The 20,103-nt window shown below is 41.2% G+C and overlaps 1 protein-coding gene across 2 annotated transcripts in view; it reads right to left on the reverse strand.

Annotated features, from left to right (window-relative positions):
• PRLR (prolactin receptor) overlaps nucleotides 1-20,103 on the reverse strand; it is a 144,071-nt gene that overhangs the window by 33,387 nt on the left and 90,581 nt on the right. For both annotated transcript variants that reach the window (XM_020290061.2, XM_012758132.3), the window contains exon 2: nucleotides 2,902-2,966. The gene's annotated coding sequence lies outside the window, so the exon portion shown is untranslated. The remainder of the gene's footprint in view (nucleotides 1-2,901; nucleotides 2,967-20,103) is intronic.

The raw sequence follows: 20,103 nt of genomic DNA on the forward strand, positions 1-20,103 counted from the left end.
TATTTGAAATGTACCCAGAGTGACTGAGAAACTGAATTTTTAATATTATTTAAATTGACACATGTAGCTATGGCTTGTGTAGTAGACAGTACAGGTCTAGAGCCTACTAATCTGATCATTGCAGTCTCTCCACTGCAATCAAAGCTGACCTGTCTTATGTCCCAATCCCAAGGCACCAGCAAGTCAAACTCATAAACAAATTGCTTTTCATAAATTAAGTCCTTAGCCCACTTAGGTAAGGATGCAGGTTTTAAGTAATGTCACACTTTAGTTAAGGCAGAGGCTCAAGTGATAAGGATTTGGGTCTCTGGCAGGTAAGCAGTGGGTGAAAAGTTCCTGAGCTTAGAGATTCAGATGCACCACAAAGCACATGCTGTGGATGGGCACATTCTCCCCAGTAGCCTGGGCTGTGTCAAAGCCCCTTCCATCCTCTTGCAGTCTGGGGACAGGTAAGGTCAGAAGCATGTGTTTGGGAGCCTGGGAAAGGGCTGGAGGGGGAGGGCTGGAACAGGTAGAGCCCAAAGGATGCCAGAGCTCTTGCACAAGAATCTGGCGTGCCAGGCAGAAAGACATTTTGTTCCACCCTGGGGTGGGGGGTGGAGCTCCAGGGAGTGTTAAGGAGCAACCATTACCATTGGGACAGGATTGGCAAGGTAACAGCTAAGTCTAAGAGACTGGAAACCAGATTAAAGGCCACAAAATGCACTATGGCACTTCTAGTCACATCTTGGACAGGAAGTGCAGTTCTACTCTTAATTCTAACCCCTTCTTTTAGGGAGTTCTTTTTTCCCCCCTGAATTCTTTTATGAATGTTGCTTTCTGGATATTCTTTTCACCCTGAAATTGAGCCGTGTGTCTGTTTCTCTTGGATGACCATGTAATTGCTTTCAAGTTTCTGCCTGTGTTTTCACAGATATCCATTGGCATCAGAAGCATCGTTGCAATCCAAACACCAGGTTGGGTAAAGGGTGGAGGACAGCAGTGGGTGGATGCTGGAGGAAGAAGATCATTAAGAGGAATAAAAGGCCCTTGAGGTGCACTTGGACATGAGGAAGAAGAGTATGCACCAACCCTAGCACTTTGGGATTTACTCTCAGGCTCCCAGTTTGCCAATTCGTACCACAGGTAAATCTACTATCACCACCCCACTTGCCCTATACTATTTGGTGAATGAAAAGAAGGATTTCTAGTTAAGCCACTGTCCAGAGTGGGCACTTGTTTGTTGAAAAAATACGAAATTTTATAAAGTAAATTGGAGACTATGTCTCAAACCTTTCACACAGAAATGTGGTCTACAAATAAATACATATATAAACACAAAATGGCGGCCAAATCCCCTCTGGTGCTTTGCAACCCAGTTCTGACCGTACCAGGCTTTCTGGATCTCTATGACCTCCTGAAGGAAAGGACTACTTACAGTATTCTGCTTTACCTCTTCTCCTTTGCCTTTCCTTCCAGTAAATATCATGAGGCATTTGGCATCAAGGGGCAGAAGTCCTGATAGCAGAAGGAAACTCAGAGAAGTCTGAGTAGGTTGATTGACCAGTTCCAAGTTTCCAGAGACTCTCATGAAGGGTTGTTATGACACAGGCTGCTGTTGATGCCTTATAGTATCCCTTCCACAAATACTTGCTAATGTTTACTCTGGACACTATAAATTTCACTCTATTTGCATGAAAAACAAAAGTTCCTGCTGGGCCGAGGTCACTCAGAGCAGTGGTTGTTGACAGGGGCAATTTTGCCCCCACCCAGGGGATTTGGCAGTGTCTGGAAACATTATTTTATTGCCACTTCTAGGGGGGAAAGTTTTGTCTTCCTTGGAACCTTAGGCAATATGTGAAGACACTGTTGGTTGCTGTAGCTGGGGAGAGTTGGTGGCCGATTATCATTTAGTGGGAGACCAGGGATGGTACTAAGCATCATATGATCCACAGAACAACCTCACAACAAAGAAGTATGTGGCCCCAGAATGTCAACAGCGTTGTTTGAGAAACTCTGGTCCAGAGGAAAAGTTTAGGCTTAGTCTTGACGCTGAAGTGGCAGATGGCTCTCATGGGGCTACCTCGTTTTCAATGTGGGAGGACTAATAAACACCCTGAAATGGCCCCAAGAAATCCCAGTTAAATTTTTCTTAGGAGTTTCTTCAACCAATAACCTAGTCAGTTTCCTATCTTCACAGGTTCTTAACTTCCTCCAAAAGAGAAAGAGTACAGCTTCAGGCTACACATGCCAAGCTCATCTCAGGTCTGGATGCTTGGATGGTTGCATAGACAGAGGCAAGCCATGGGGCTTAGTTTGTCCATCTGTAAAATGGAGTAATATGCTTCATGACCTGTTTGTCAGGCAGTCCTGGCATCCTAGGATTTCCTTGCCACTGGTAGATGGAAAAGATCCAGAATATGTAATATATAAATCTTGCCACATAGGCTGGGAGGAAGAAGTGACAATGCAGCAGTGACAATCCTGAAGGGGGACCCAGAAAACTGTGGCAAGAATTTATGTATAGTTGCCTGGGTAAATAAAAGCAAAGATGATATTTCTCTTTCTGATCATGAAATTAACACAGTCTTTGTCAACGATCTCTTAACTATAGAAAACTATGAAAAGAAAAGCAAAATCTCCCATAATTGCACAGCCAGAAGATATCAGCTATTAAAAGCTTTGGTATTTTCTTTGAGAAAACAGAGAAGGAAATGAGCATCAGGTTTTCTGAGCTGTATAGGCTGGGGAGATTGGAAAGGTCTACAAGGCCAACAGAACGCGCCAGTGTGGTTATTGACTGGTTTGAGGTTATATTCTCTGTGAACCAGGATACCTGAGTTCCTGCCCATGCCTGGATGAAAGGGACAGCAGGGCCCGCAGGTGGCATGACTGAGCAGCCTATGATCGAGTGCCCCTTACCTTCAGGGTTCGTGTGGAAAGCATCCTCAGTGTTTGCCTTCATGAGTAGGAGTAGAGTTCTTTAGCTGAAAGAGGAAATGACTCATTTTAACTCAAAGATGACAAAACAGGACATACCAATTCTGGCTCATTCTGCAGCACGTAGCATGGCTGAATACTGTCACTTCAGTGACAGGCATATGACAGCTCTAGTTTTCTGGAATTAATATTTTGGCAATTTTATTATGAAGTAATTTCAATCTTACAGAAAAGTTACAAAAACAGTAAAAAATAATCCCATGTACTCTTTACCCAGATACCCTAATTAACATTTTATCACCTTTGATTTATCCTTTTTCTTCTCCAGATACTCTAATTGTTAATATTTTATCGCCTTCGATTTTTCATCTTCTTTCTTCTCTGTATACAAACATTATTATTTTTTCCACATCATTTGAGATTAAGTCATAGTCATGTTGCCTCTGTACCTCTAAATATTTCAGTATGTTTTCCTAAGAACAAGGACAATTTCATAAACACAATAGAATGATTAAAATCAGAAAATTCATACTGATGCAATACTATTATCTAGTCTATAAATCTTACTCAAATTTTGCCAGTCATCCTAGATGGGATTAGAGTTTATGAAATTTGGTTCTGGAAACCTTAATGAGACTTATTGAGAAATCCTGACTAGCTACAGTTGAATGGGGAATTTGGCCACTCTAATTTGGAGCTCAAATTTGATTCTATCTCATTGGATCATATAAGCACTGGTAGCAGAATGCTTTGTGAATTGTGAGTAACTTTTGGTGGGGTACAGTCTTCCAGAAATTGGGCTGTGTCCCCAGGAGTCCTAGTTCCCACCTTGTTCCTGTCAGTATATCTGGCTTTAGGTTTTGTATAAGAACTTTTATACATTGGTGACTGCTTTGCCTGGGTCTGTGAGACGTATGGGAATAAACGCTAAGAAAGGGGTATCTGAGTTAGGAAAAAATGATTTCAGGACTTGAATACAAAATTGGCCCATATATGTTTGCAGCTACTTTTTAAAACAGGCTTTGCTATGTGGACAGTGATTCCTAATTTAGTGCCCAATTTTGTCCTGCACATTCCATGCAAAAGCAAATAATCTAACTGGAGTAGCAGACCAAACAATGTTTGCAAATCATTTCTAAGTCTCAAAATTCAGAATCCTAAAGAATATCCCTCGAGGAAGCCAGTGCTGAATATTGTTCCCACTGACTCAACTGAGGAGGAGGGGGCCGTCAGGAAGCAGTGGATGGCTACCAGCAGCTTCATATCATTACAATCTCTCTCTCACACACACTCGCTCAATGTTGTAGCTGTTAGCATAATGAATGGAGAGCCCAGAAATCTTTGCAATCAAAACCTATGATGTGACAGGGGCTGTCTGAGCATTTGGTCATTAGGTGTCTGGTGAATCCAGAGCCTGTCACACAGATGTCTGGGGAAGGCTTCTTAGAAGCCACCAATTTTTCACCATAGGATGCAGTGATGCCGAAATTTTTAATACTCTGAATATTCTAGAATGCATTTTAGATTCTAGGAATTATTTCAGGACTTAAAGTTCTCTCTGATAATATCCCAGCTCTGTTCAGAACAACTCCTTCTCTGTTCTGTTACCACCCAAATAAAACCCAGACTCTTTTTTACACTCCTGATGGAGACGGCAAAGGGCGAGCGGGTAGGGAAGGGCGCAGAGGGAGCAGGGACGGGAGGAAGGCTGTGTTGGGGGTGGAAAGTCTGGAACACCAAACAGCAGTGGTGAGGGCTTCGGGGCAGACAGAGTAAAAGGGATTGCAGTTTCTGCAATTCAACAAACACTCATTAACTGACAAGCCCTGGGTTCACGTCATTCATTCATCTATCAGCTTCCGGTGGGGTTCCACGCACAGTAGGCAGAGGATGGGAGACAAGCATGCCGGGTATCTATTTCCCTCCCTCCCCGCCTTCCTCATAGTAGTTCTAGCCGTGGTTGTGCCTCTTTTACCACAATGCTAGTTGGGCAGCTCCTCTGCCCTGGTTCCAGCTATCACCGGGTCCCAGCAAAATTCTTCCCTTTCCATTCCTCTTTATACAGAGGAGTGGTGACAAATTCCCTTGTTCTCTTAACTCTGCCCACAAGTACACAGATAGTCTCTTCATAACATTCTCTTAAAAATCCTAGCTGAGGGCCGGGCGCTGTGGCTCACGCCTGTAATCCTAGCTCTTGGGAGGCCGAGGCGGGCGGATTGCTCAAGGTCAGGAGTTCAAAACCAGCCTGAGCAAGAGCGAGACCCCGTCTCTACTATAAATAGAAAGAAATTAATTGGCCAACTGATATATATATAAAAAATTAGCCGGGCATGGTGGCGCATGCCTGTAGTCCCAGCTACCCGGGAGGCTGAGGCAGAAGGATCACCCAGGAGTTTGAGGTTGCTGTGAGCTAGGCTGACGCCACGGCACTCACTCTAGCCTGGGCAACAAAGCGAGACTCTGTCTCAAAAAAAAAAAAAAATCCTAGCTGAGTATGCTATATTTGTCCTATCTGGCTCTGACTGACATAGCCTTTGAATATATGTTGAATTGTTTCTGATTGCCCTGGACAAGCTGGAAAGGTGTAAAGTTTCATATATACTTTCTAACACTAGGCTATACCAATGCAGAGCGGGGAGACGTAACAGAAGCTCCTGGGAAAAAAAATCTCTTGGAGATTTAATCTTTTATACACTTAGTGTTGTGTGTCAGTCAAAGACCAATCTGATCTCTGGCCACATTATTGGAAGTATGGCTTTCAGAACAAAGGAGGTGGCAGTGCTACTTCAATCTGCCTCCATTAGCTTCTAGTTGGAGTCCTGTGCTCAATTCCTTGGTTCTCACTTTAAGAGAAGACATGTTACTTGTCTTTAAGTTCTGCCGTATACAGCAGGACTTTAAAGAGTTTTTCTTGAAGATCTGAATAGTAAATATTTTTGGCTTTGCAGGCCATTAGTTCTCTCTTGTGATTATTCTGTTCCTTATTGTAGTGCAAAAGCAGCCATTGACAACATGTAATCAAAAATGCTTGGCTGTGTTCTAATAAAACTTTATTTATAAACATAGACAGTAGGCTGGATTTGGCCTGCAGGCCTTACTTGGCCAACTTCAATATAAAGAGAAAAAGCGAATTTATTCGGTGGGTGTCCAGAAGGCAGAAGTTGGATTAATGTGTAAAAATCATGGGGAGGGAGATGTGTGCTAAGTTTAAGAAAGATTGTTCTAATCGTGATTACTGTTCACAAATGGAACGAGTGATTTCATGAGGCAGTGGGTTTCTTGTCATTGTAGGGGTTCAACGCAGTGGTTGACTATTTTAGAATAATTTTCTACAGGGCATGGGGAGCAAATCAGACAATCTGGGAGGTAACAATGTCTGATATTTTTGTATCCTCAGCACTGTATAGTGCACACATATTCACTCTTCTAGATTTTACGTTTCTAGAGGGAAGGGACTGTGTCCCATCCATCCTTGCATCCCATCCACTCTGAAAGCCTAGTATAGTGCTTTAAACATGGCTGGCATGAGCAATCCATTTTTTGTCAACTTGACTCTTTAAGTAAAATCTTGCTGACAGATTAATTGAACTAATTTGTCTTTAGTACAGTCATCACTAAGTCATAATACATTAGTTCAATTACCTCTAATTAGCATCACATTTGAAATTTTCCCTGAAAATTACAGACATGATAGTCAGCATTTACTAAGTTCGGAAAATAATGTCAACTACTGTGCTAAAACTATGCATTATCTTATTTAATTCTCTCCCAAACCTATGAGGCAGCTACTATTATTATCTCCATTTTATTGGAGAAGAAACTGAAATTTAGAGAATACTCATAGCTGGGAAGTGGCTTAAGTAAAACTTGAACTGAAATCTCTTTGATGCCAAAGGCTGTGGTCCAACCGTAATGTCACCCTGCTTCCCAGTCATTACTTCGTTCATTCATTCATTGAGTATTCAACAAACACTGATTGGTTGCCTGCCATTGTTTGTCAAGTACTATGTGAGGTGCTGAGAGTAGAGCTGTGAATATAAACAGGTCAAGTCTGTGCTCTGAAAAACTTACATTCCGGGTGGGATAGAGTAGGGGTTGATACATGATGAACAAATGAGAAGATAATAAATGGTAATTCCTCACAAGACACAGAGATTAAAAAGATAATAAATATTTCTTGTCCACTCCAGAACTGCAGGTATCATCCTAACTAATGAATTTAACCGAAACTTTTTCTTATTTACTGACATTAGCTCAAGTTTGGTCTTTAGTCTTGACAAATTGTCAGAAACACTCAGATTTAGAAAGAAGCTTCAAGCCTTCTCGCAACTGATATAGATCATGCATATGGCAATTTGTAGACTTGCACGTGAAGCCCAAGAAGAAAAAATATTGCCTACAATAAAGCACTTGGGAACCAGTCTTGTTGGGCAGGCTGAATTTGGGCGCCACCCAACTGGGAGACCAGAGGCAACAGATGAAAAGGAGGGGGCGGGGAAGCCAGTTCAGGGAACACAAAAAGAGTTGGATAGCAGAGCATGGTAACCACAGTCAACAACAAAGTATTGTATATTGCAAAATAGCTAGAAGAGACGTCTTGAAATGTTTCCAACACATAGAAATGACGAATTCTCAAGGTGAATGACACCCAATAACCCTGACCTGATCATTACACATTCTATGCATGTAACAAAATATCACATGTATCTCATAAATATGTACAAATATTATGTCTCCATAAAAAATTTAAAAAGAGTTAATAGATATTAATAATGTATTATAATAGTAATAGTTATACTACTGTTAAATGACATTTATTGAGAACCAAAAAAAAAAATGAGTATTTATAACAACTGCTGCAATGTGAAAAGTGTTTGACCCCTACAAAATAGAGGCAAACACACCAACCTGAGTCCCAGGTTTAGGAGTAGAGCTACCAGGGTGGTTGAGAGGGGAGGGAACCAACGGGAAATTGCAAACTCTTGATTAAGATTGAGATTAAGAGAGAGGGAGCAAGAACACTAAGGGTCAAACAGGGTAAGTCAAATCGATCGTCAGGTCCAACAGGCAAGTGCTGAGGGTCAGTGGGAGACAGAGCCCAAAGCTCAGAGGCTGAGTAAACACAAACCCAGATGAGAAAGCGAAAGAGTCCAGGATCTTGTTTGTGCGTTACTGGGTGCCAATTTCAAGGGATGGGTGTGGGTGGCCTAGTTAAGACGCAGGCTAGGAATTGACAAATAGTAGCAATACTTTTGCAATTCCAGAATTCCTTTCATCAGTAAATTATAAAGCGATTTGCAGATTATGACATTAGCATAATTTTACTTAAAAATGGCTAGAAAACAGAAGACAATAATTAGTTATTATTTGTTGACTACCAAACACTGTTGCTAAGCACTTTCACACATTATTTCATCTAATCTTCATAAGTGCCTTTTGAGAACCAAGCTTCTTAAATAGAGAGCTAATTAAGCAATGATTGAAAACAAACGTGACATTTGGGGGGAACCTATAAAATGTCATCACAGAAAATGAGTCCTAGTCATTCATTTATTTACTCATATATTTATTCGGCTTATAGTAATTGAGCACCTAATACATTCTGGGTACTATTCTAGGATCTTTGCATGGATGATTTTATTGATTTCACCATTTAGCAGAGAGGCAGTGGAGGGAGCAAGGGATTGTGAGTTGGGAAATTGGGGTTCTGTTTCTAGCTCTGTTTCTAACTGGTCTTATGGCTCTTGGGCAAGTCACTTTTCTTCTCTGTTTAATATTAATATCTTCTAATGTAAAACAAGGAGCTAGGATGCTTGAGGTCTTTTAGAGTTTGACGTATTCAGGAGCAGTATGGTATACTGCAGCTTATAATGAATATTCATTTAGAGTGCATCATTCTATCCCCCCTCACCTCCATCAGGTAAATCATAGTATTTATGAGGCTTTAGAGGTGAAAACTTGTCAGGGCTTGAACCAAGTTCCTCTGTTCTCTTCACTGAATTCCTTTGCCTTTCGTGTATGAGTTCATGCTTAATTTCTAGACGAATTATAAGAGAGCTAGGTGCAGATGTGAGGGCAAAAGGAAGAGATACAGAAGGTATAGAAGACAAGGAGAGGTTAAGAGTGAAAAAGACAATGTGCTAGCCCTGAGGGGCTTTGTGTGCTGTTCCTGAAACCATTCAGGATTGCTGTGATTACTGAGAAAATGTATCCAAAGGCACAAGAAGAGAGACCCTCTAACTGGTGGAAATTACATGGAGGCAGATTTGGCTTCAATAAAAGGGTCATGGAGCTCCTCATTGGACATTGCTATTGCCTGTTACTGGGCAGAGCTAAAACAAATGGGTCATGTTACAAGATGGAATGACTTTTTCATGATGATTAAGGCCAAGGATGAAATGGGCCACTCTAGTAGGAGGTAAGCTCCTCGTCACTGTGGATGCTTGTGCAGGGACGATATGAGATCCTAGAGGGGTTAGCAGATTAGATAGGGACTACAAGACTAGTAAGGGGACTTTCAACTCTGAAATGCCGTGATTCTGGGAGGCTGGAGGCTTACAATTTAATTTGTAGTCTATAACCCCTAGTCCAGAGTTTAGATATTCCTGGAATAATCTGCTGGGGAAAATTCAAGGCCCCTTTCCAGCTACTAACATCTAGGCCAAATTTTTCAATTCATTTCTTTCCAAAAAGTTCCTTGTATGGATCCTTAACAAAATACCCACCCTGACCTCCTGGTTTTGGCATTTCTGACCTCCCATTCTTGGCAGATATCCAGGATGGGAACTTCTCCAGAGGCCAGAGTTGAAACCAAAGTTGGACCAACATATTGAAACCAGTCCTATCAATCAGTAGAGGAGCAGAGTTACCTTTGGTTTGTGCAGTGCCCTTATTTTCCAAAGTGTTTTCCATCTGCCTGCTGTATAAACAGCATATAGGTCAGTTGGTATTCTCTGAGGATAATAACTTTAACAAGAAAAGGTATATGAAAGTGCTTTGTAACAGTAAAACACTGAAAAGTTAGAAGTTTTTTTGTTGTAATCTGTCTGAGGTCATAGTTCTGGTTATTAGCAGGTCCCTATCTCAAGCAGGTTACTTCAAATCCTTTTGGAAATGAGTATAAAGTAAATACAGAAGCAAAGTCCAGCTGTCCTTGATTGACTAGCAGAAATTAATAGTTTAGAGCTTGGTTTTGCAAGCATGAAAGCACCCATTTGGGATCACTTAAGAGCAGGGTGGTTGTTTCAGTCCAGTGACTAACTGTGGCATGCATGTGAGTCTGCAGAAACTGTCCAATGATCATCCGAGCTGACCATGGCTTGGACACGGGGATGCAGTGGCCACCAGCAGTGAACCCAAACGAAATGGCTTTTTGCCTGTTTTAGCTCAGAGTTCACAAGAGTAAATCCATCTTCCTAGAGATGGAGAGGGGCATTTGTAAGTTGGGGTTATACTACTAATTTAAAGTGGGTGGAGAATGAGCAATAAAAAACACTTCCAAGCGATGAAAAGACATTGTCTAGACTTCTCAAGGAATTGGTTTTAAAAAATAATCCCCAATTGATTGCAATATAAAGAACATTCTTAAAATGTTATGTTTGTCCTGATCTCTAAATCCCCATGAGGGGGTTTATTAAAAGGTTCTTTAAGCATTTGAAGCCATAATACTGTTAAATGAGGAAAGAACACACCGTTTTAATTAAAATAGCAGATTGTTATGTTCATGGTGATCTGAACGGAGAACACCTTTTTACCTAGAAATATAAGAGAATAAATATTTCCTAGTCTTAGTATCCAAGGTTTAGGATTATTTAGGATTAGTAGACAATAGTTCCTATTTTGCACTGTATAATCAGGGAGACTGTTCCGAGGGGAATGTCAACAGCAAGATCTGTTTTGGTTTTCCTTTGACTTCAGCCTGGCTGGGGACCATCTACAAGCCATTTGTCTCTGGCCCTTGAACTGTTTTCTCCCTCCCTCTTGGGGCAAGGCAGCTAATGATGCTCGTGAAGCAGCAAATGAGTAGCACGTGTTGAGGCTGACACTTCTGTATTTCAATCCAGTCGTTTGTTTCACCGTCCAGTGCTGCCTTTTGCAGGGGCAGCTGGACTTGGCAGAATGATAAACTGTGCTTCTGTTTACTCATTTGTTTCCAAGGCTAATTTAAAAGTGTTGTTGGTGGGTGAGTGGTGATGGCAAGGGGAACATCTTAAACCATTGAGGACTGAAATATCTGTATGGCCACAACAGACTAATTCCCTGGCTGATGGAGATGAGTCGATGCACCGTTTTTAGCCTGCAGAGTGCTGTGTGCAGTTTCTTTTAGTCGCCATAAACCAGGGGGTCTTGCTCTGCAAGGCCAGGAAGATGCAGTATTGGATTAGATAATTTGCTTCTGTTTGAGGTTCTTTAAGCCCCAAATTTGTTCCAACAGCTTCATGCCACATTCTCACTTTTGTTTCCTCCCATGGGTTTTGGTGATATTATTTCTCAAAGTAGCTCAATTGCATCAACCATTCATTTTTATTAAAAAAAAAAAAAAGGACTGCTTTTTTTTGTGTGTGATATTGTGTGTGAATATCAGCCTGATTGATTACATATAGGCAGCATGGTCCAACAGATGTGCATAGATTTTGAATCAGACTGAAAAGGATGTAAATATGACCTGTGCCACTTTCTAGCCATGTGAGCTTGAGCAAGACATGTGAGTTCCTCAAGTCTCAGTTTCTTTTTTCTTTTTCTTTTTTTTATTTTGGCATATTATGGGGGTACAGATTTTAAGGTTTCAATAAATGCCTATTTCCCCCCTCCCCCCAAAAGTCTGAGTCTCCATCATGACCATCCCCCAGGTGGTGCACATCTCACTCATTATGTATGTATATACCCGCCCTCTCCCCCCTCCCACCTGCCCAATACCCCATTACTGTAGTACCTATGTGTCCACTTAGGTGCTACTCAGTTAATACCAGTTTGCTGGAGAATATATCTGGTGCTTGTTTTTCCATTCTTGGGATACTTCACTTAGTAGTATGGGTTCCAGCTCTAACCAGGAAAATATAAGATGTGCTATATCACCATTGTTTCTTAGAGCTGAATAGTACTCCATGGTATACATATACCACATTTTATTAATCCATTCTTGGATTGATGGGCACTTGGGCTGTTTCCACAGCCATAATTCCACAGCAATTATGAATTGTGCTGCTATAAACATTCGAGTGCAGGTGTCATTTTTGTAGAGTGTCATTGGATCATTTGGGTAGATGCCCAGCAATGGGATTGCTGGATCAAATGTTAGATTCACTTGTATCGCTTTAAGGTATCTCCATATTGCTTTCCACAGAGGTTGAACTAGTTTGCAGTCCCACCAGCAGTGTAGGAGTGTTCCTCTCTCTCCGCAACCACGCCAGCATTTATTGTTTGGAGATTTTTTGATAAAGGCCATTCTCACTGGGGTTAAGTGATATCTCATTGTGGTTTTGATTTGCATTTCCCTGATGATGAGAGATGTTGAGCATTTTTTCATATGTTTGTTGGCCATTCTTCTGTCTTCTTTAGAAAAGTTTCTGTTCAAGTCCTTTGCCCACTTTTTAATGGGGTTATTTGATTTTTTCTTCCTGATTTTCGTGAGTTCTAAGTATATTCTAGTTATCAGTCCCTTATCGGATGCATAGGATGCAAAAATTTTCTCCCATTCTGTAGGTTGTCTGTTTACTTTCATGACTATTTCTTTGGCTGTGCAGAAGCTTTGTAGTTTGATCATGTCCCATTTATTTATTTTTGTTGCTGCTGTGATTGCCTTTGGGGACTTCTTCATAAACTCTTTGCCCAGGCTGATGTCTAGGAGAGTGTTTCCAACTTTTTCCTCTAGAGTTCTAATAGTTTCATACCTTAGGTTTAAGTCTGTTATCCAGCGTGAGTTGGTTTTTGTGAGAGGTGAAAGGTGTGGGTCTTGTTTTAGCCTTCTACAGGTGGCTATCCAGTTTTCCCAGCACCATTTATTGAAAAGGGATTCTTTTCCCCAGCGTATGTTTTTGTCTGCTTTGTCAAAGATTAGATGGCTATATAAGTCTCAGTTTCTTCATCTGTAAAGTAAGAATAGCTATTGCTACCTCTTTGGATTGTTGTGAGGTTTGATGCAGTGTCCAGGAAAAAGCAAGTAATTAATATATGCTAATATTATTAACAGCTGACATTGGATTGCACATTTGTTATGGACCAGGAATTATGGGAACCCTCAAAGCATCTCTAGGAAATAAGAACCATGATTATCTCCATTTGCTGATGAGAACAATAAAGAGTCAGGTATGCTGGATCAATGTCCCAAAGACAGGAGACGGCCATGCTAGGATTGCAGAGCCTTCAGCTGACCCCTATTTCCGTGTGAGAGGGGGGCCATGAAGGATTTTGCCACCTTGAGTAAGAACTGCCTGAATATGGATCTCACAGGGAATTCCAAGACCTGTGGACCTCTGTCCCTATCCCTCCTCTTTTCCTTACCTCCTCAGTCATACAAAGCCAGAAGCCAGGAAGACACAAAGCTAACTAGATAGGACTATGTGGCCAGAAGATCCTGGGAGACCTGCTGTGAAGCTTAGCTTCACACTCAGCTGTGAACCTGCCAGCTGAACACACAACTGCAGGTGCGATATTCCATGTGCAAGTCATTAAGAAAACGTAATACGTTCTAAAGTTATTTTATCAGAAGGGAGGCATGAAGAGTCTTAAATATAGATCCACTCTATTAAGATAGCTAAAAAACACAAATATAAATATCATGGCTTTGTTATGCTGTTATCATTAGGTCATCCTGCAAACAACCACTCTTCACAAACTTAAATAGAAATCATTTTTTGCTATCAATACTATATATCCTGAAATATAAGTTCATAAAATAAGTTCATAAAATGTTGTATTAACTTATATGTACAACTAAAACAATTCATACTACAGAGATCATGGTAATTTGCTCTTTTAATTAAGATACAGTGTGTTGTTCATCAACTGATGTGTGGATAAACAAAATGTGATATTAATACATCTTTATAATGAAATATTATTCAGCAATAAGAAGGAATGAAGTATTGATACATGCAGCGACATAGATGAGCCTCAAAAACATAATCCTAAGTGAAAGAAGCCAGACACAAATGACCACATATGGCGTGATTCCTTTTATGGGAAATGTACAGGAAGGCAATCTACAGAGACAGAAAGATTAGTGGTTGCCAGGGCCTGGGAGTAAGGGAGACAGGGGCATGGGGAACAACTGCCAATGTGTACTTCTTGAGGTGATGAAATGTTCTAAAATTAGATTATGGCGATGGTTGAATAACTCTGTAAATACAGATGGTCTCCGACTTACAATGGTTCCATGATTTTCAACTCCATAATGGTGTGAAAGAGACATACATATACATTCAATATGCTCCTTGATGTGGTTGTGTAAGTTAAAAATATCATATTAATACATTGAAAATGTACTTTCAACTTATTTTCAACTTTCAACTTACAACGGGTTTGTTGGGACATAACCCCATTGTAAATCGAAGAGCATCTCTACACTAAAATCCACTGAATTGCATAAAGTTGTCCCTTGGTATCCAGGGGAATTGGTTCCAGGACCCCTCAAAATACCCAAATCCACAAACGCTAAGTCCCTTATATAAAATGGCACGGTTTTTGCTTATAACCTACACAATCCTCCCATATACTTTAAATCATCTCTGGATTTATGAAACCTAATATTAATACAGTGTAAATGCTATGTAAATAGTTGCTACACTCTATGTCTTTTATTTGTATTATATTTTATTGTTGTACATTATTTCCCACCCCCCCCCCCAAATAATTTCTATCCTTGATTGGTTGAATCTCAGGATGTGAAACCTGTGGAGGAAGAGTGATAACTATACTCTAAACAGGTGAACTTTATGGAATGTAAATTATATCACGATAAAGCTGCTTAAAAAAATACTAGCCTGTTATGTCCCCTAATTACTTGCAAAAATGATAATAGTTATTCTTTTTTGTTCAGTTATCCCTTTTTGAATAAACAGTGATGGGCAAGAAGGCGTTTTATCCACCTCCCACAGAGGCTTGGTAATTAATCTTGTCCCCACCTCCTCACTTTTTAACCTTTTTCTGTCAAGTATTTGACTGCTGGGAGGTTGGCATTCCAGAGGTAATTGGCTCTCTATTCATTAAGTCCAACTCAGGCCAAACCTTCAAATCTGCCTGCATCTGTGGCCCCTTCCCTCTATTCTCTTTCTCTCCTTTCAAAACCTTGACGCTGAGAACCTAACATTCCACATCAGAGCTAAATTGACTCAGAGCAGGGCCTTCTACCTCTGTGACTCCTGATTGCAAAGCGAGGAGAGCCATTTGTTAATGAATAAAAAGCAGAAACTGGTAGATTAAAAAAGGGATGGTGTCAGATTCTCTCCTTTCTGGATGCCAGTGGTGGTAATAATGCAGGCAGCTTTTATGTCAGTAAGTGTGCACTACAGTAGGAGTTAGACAGGAACCAGAACAAGCAATGGAAAGAACTAAGAAAAATTATGATTGGCATTTAGGCATCAAGGAAAAAAGTTCTCTTCTTAGTGTTCTTTGTTTGCTTTAATTACTGTACAAACAACTAAGATGATGGTAAATTGTATCCTTTGGATTGAAATCCCAATCCAGCTTCTAAATATTGAAAGAGTCTCATTCTCTGATCAGCTTTCCTGTGTCTGTATAACTCTTGACAGAACCTTGTCTGCACATTCTGTGTCTCTGGCCCAGCAGGTTTAGGGAGGATTTACACAAAGGTCAATGTATCAACCACAGCAAATGTGGGGTTGGGGTTCAGTTGAAGACAGGAGGTGGCCCTGAGATCTGGAAAGATTCAGTATCTTGATCAAATCCACCCCCTCTAGCATTCTAAGACATCAGCACATCCTATAATGATGGCTTAGTCATTTTAATCGGTATTAACTCTTTTTTACCCTTTGATACTATTTCCACTTCCATTTTCTTCCTTTTCCCTTTACCATCCATCCTCTGCCAGTGACAGAGTAATTTAACTCCTCCCTACTTTCCCTTTACCTGCCCCAGAAGGCAGGGTAAAGTGCCAAGCAGTGGGGTGGGAGTGGGCACACGGCTAGGAGTCTGCAAAACAACTTTCCCTGCTATTCCCCCAGGGGACCTGGCCCTCACCCAGAGCAAGTGAAGACAGCCTGTGGCACAGGGACTCTACCCAGAATCCCAGAGGCCTGGTGACTTGCCCTGGGCATGTTGCAAGCCACAGTTCGGGTGCTTGCTGCAGATTGCAAAAGGCAAAGGCCCAGACGTTGCCCAATTTACCAAGGGTGCCTGCTGGGGTTTGGTGCTGGCTCTGATCATCTTCAATGGCCAGTCTGTGCAGCCGTCATGAGCACCGGCCTGTTTGCCCATTATCCCTTGGCAAGCTGACTTTAAAGTAGATGAATATTTGCCATGGGATATACAAGGCCCTTACTGCCCTTCTCTTCATTGCAAAAAACAAATAATTGGATGACTTGCTTGTGAGGGTGGTTGGACTTGTTTGGTGTGGCTTGATTTGGTTTATAGCTCACCTGTGACAGAATCAGAATTGCTAGATTCAATGTAGCTGTGGTTTTTGCACAGCAGAAGGAATGATCCAGGTAGATGGGGAAAAGTTGGGAGGGGTGGAGCGAATGTAACAAGGGTGAGTCATGAATTCCTTTAAATGTGACGCTCAAGTCTACTCGGCCATCACTGTGTTGACAGCATCTACTCACTTGGGTTCTGTGGAGCATGTCACATAGGATGGGACATGTGTTTCTAAAGGGGGTGGCAACGGCCACAGAGCTCAGGCTGTTTTCTCAATCCTTCCTGTCAAAAATCACTTTTCAGAAAGAAGTGAAATTTTAGCTCTAAAATTCTGTAATGTCAGAAGCCTGACCACACCGAAGGACAAAAATGGAAACCTTCTCATAAGTCATTAGTTTGGATGGTGTTATGGGTTGAATGTGTCTCCCAGAGAGATACTGAAGCCTTCCAGTATCTCAAAATATGGCCTCATTTGGAAGTAGCGTCCTTGCGAATGTAGTTAAGTTTAAGAAGAAGTCATATTGCAGTAGGATGGGTGCTTAATTCAATCTGACTGCTATTTTACAGACAGAGAAGAGGCCCACAGGGAGAACAACTGTTCCTATCAGGATTCTACCCAGCACCTCAGAGGGAACATGGCCCTGCTGATACGTGTTCTATTCCAATGTAGCATCTATGTTCCTTCCAGTGGGAAAGTTGCTAATGTTCTATAAGAAGACAGTGACAGTGTTCTGAGTTCACTGCTACATGGCTTGTTAATTTTTATTTAAAGGAGAGCTCTAACCATTAGAAAGAGCTTTAAGAATAATTAAGACCCTAGAAAACACAAAACTCCCATAGGACAAATGGTGCCAAAAAGGTACTTATAACTTTGATACTTCTCCAGCAGAAGGGAAGGAGGAGTGGAGGGAGGCAGTCATGGTACCTCATCCTTCAATCCTCATTCTGACTTTGATGTGGCCATTAGCATGCATCACTAGAAAAGGCACTTCAGGCTCTCAGGGCCTCCATTTTATTCAGGGGAAATTGCTTTCTGCTTAGCAACCTCTCCATAGGACATGGAGGAAGAAAAGAAAAATTCAACCTCTATGTCTAAGATCTTTGGGAAAAGCTTTGTGTGGCCTCTAAAGCTTCTAGTCTCTTGGTTCTGTGCCCAGAACACTCAAGATCATCAACATCTGCATACTCCGGGCCCCTGACTCCTCTTGCTAGAACACAGATTCCACATTCAGAAAGGTTGCCAGCCCAAAGGACATCTTGTGAGATCTGGACATAGAGATATATATTATTTTATAAAAAGCAAGTCCCAGACCTCATGGTTTTGTTTTTTTTTTTACCCAGAGCTATTTCAGTGTGCATCTCTAGCAATTATGACCATATTCTTATATAACTTTAGGGTTATTTTCTTATCCAACAGAATTATTGATTCCTTGATATCTTCCAATATGGATTTGCTTATATTTTTTGCAGTTCAAAATAGGAAACAAATTGGTTCCTTATTCTGTAAACTGTTCAGGCTGAAGGGACCTCAGATACACAACTTTTGTTAGTACCTAAACTGATCAAGGCAGAAGGCTACATGTCTTATTTTTAAATATCATAGAGCATTAGTGAGCATTAGTGTGTAATGAGGAACTTTGGAGATTATCCAGCTTAACTTCTCACCTGCCAGATGGGGACATTGAGGGCCTGTGAGGGTTAATTTTGTGTCAACTCAACTAGCCTAAGGGGTGGCGATAGCTGGTAAAACATTATTTTTGGTGTGTCTCTGAGGGTGTTTCTGGAGGAGATTAGAATTTGAATCAGTAGGCTGAATAAAGATGATCTGTCCTCACCAATGTGGGTAGACCTCATCTAATCCATTGGGAGCCAGAACAGAACAAAAATGTGGAGAAAGGGCAAGTTCTACCTCTCTCCTTGAATTGGGACATCCATCTTATTCTGCCCTTGGACATCAGAGCTCCTGGTTCTTGGGCCTTCAGAGTCTTTGACTTGAATCAGCTCCCTTTCTGGTCCGCAGGCTTTTGGCCTTGAAGTGGGAGTTATACCTTCAGCTCTCCTGATTCTCAGGCTTGTAGAATCAGACTGAGTTATACCACTGGGTTTCCTGGGTCCTCAGCTTGCAGACAGCATACTTTGGGACTTCTTGGCTTCCATATTGTGTGAGCCAATCCCCATACTAGATCTCCTCTTACGTATATCTCTATTTATCCTATTGGTTTTGTTTCCTTGGAGAACCTTAACTAACGTGGGCCCTGAGAAGCCATGCACATACATGGCCACAGGGCAAGCTGGAGGCCAAGGTGGAACTGTAACCCACTCATCCCTCTGACTCTTACTCCACAGCAGATTGTCTCTCGAGGAATGGAGAGGCCACAGGCTTTTTTAAGTAGCCAAACCTATTATTTAATTCTGAAGTCATTGTTTCTGGCTCACTTACTCCCAGTTAACTACATTTTTATCTCCTCTCCTCTGTGGAGGCAGAGACCAACCAGCCTGCATAGTGTTTCTACTTGTCTGCGGCAGTTTTGAGGACCATCACTGAGTTGTGTGTTAGGCTTTTCCTGTCAGATTAAACAGCCTTAAATCTGCCCTTCCTCACAGGATATGTTTTCTCTCCTTAAAGGCTGTGGACAAACAAATGAGGAATCCATGGGCTACCAAACGGCACAGTTGCTGGGACCAAAAAAGGTCACACTCTCATTTTTGCCAAGTGGCTATGAGAATATGTTGGCAAAATAGAATGTGCTCAGAAACAGGCCCTATCGAGCTACTATAGTCTGGTCTTTTCAACCATGTTTATTAAAAAACAAACAATAAAACTCTTCCCACATGGATATGAAAAAGAAACTGAGAAGGTGAGAGTTGGAACTGAGTGAGCTCTTGAAATATTTACTGAGCTGGTGAGATGTTGTGTGAGGGGTTTGATTCCTACTTTCTCCATGGACTATCGCACAAAGATCTGGTGCTGTGAAGACCCATATTGCTTTCTAAGAACTCCAGGAAACAAGGTGGTAAATGAGTCAGAAAATCTCCAGCGTCCAGAATTGTGTCTGGATAAATTAAAACATCAAGTTACAAAGTTGAAGATGAAAACAACCACCACTAATTGGTGGATAAATTCATTGGCTTGACTACAGGATACCTAAATGCTGATCTGTCTGCTATTTTCACTAAAGTAAGTTGCTACCCAGCTGGTTGCCTTCTGGCAATAAATTAGAGCATAACCTTGATGAACTGGGATTTAATTCAATTAACTGAAAAAAAAATGTGTGTTTTCTGTTCCATTTCACTTGGTGAAAAGTGGCAGGAAAGCAAGCCAATATCAGGGCTTTACTAAAACAATCTTTAAGACAGTGGTTCCCCAAATTTGCTGTGCATTAAAATCATCTGAGAAACTTTAAAAAATACCTGATGTCTGGCTCCCACCCCTAGACGTTCTGATTTAATGGTGTGGGGTGCCGCCTGAGTGTTGAAATTCTGAAGTGCAACAAAGTTTGGGAACCACCACTCTAGATATTCTTGTGGTTGGTGTGATGCAGCCCGGTCACCTAAACAATCCATAACATTGAGTTGGGGAACTTTTTGTTC

This window comes from Microcebus murinus, chromosome 11 (assembly GCF_040939455.1).
Source record: "Microcebus murinus isolate Inina chromosome 11, M.murinus_Inina_mat1.0, whole genome shotgun sequence".
Taxonomy (NCBI): domain Eukaryota; kingdom Metazoa; phylum Chordata; class Mammalia; order Primates; family Cheirogaleidae; genus Microcebus; species Microcebus murinus.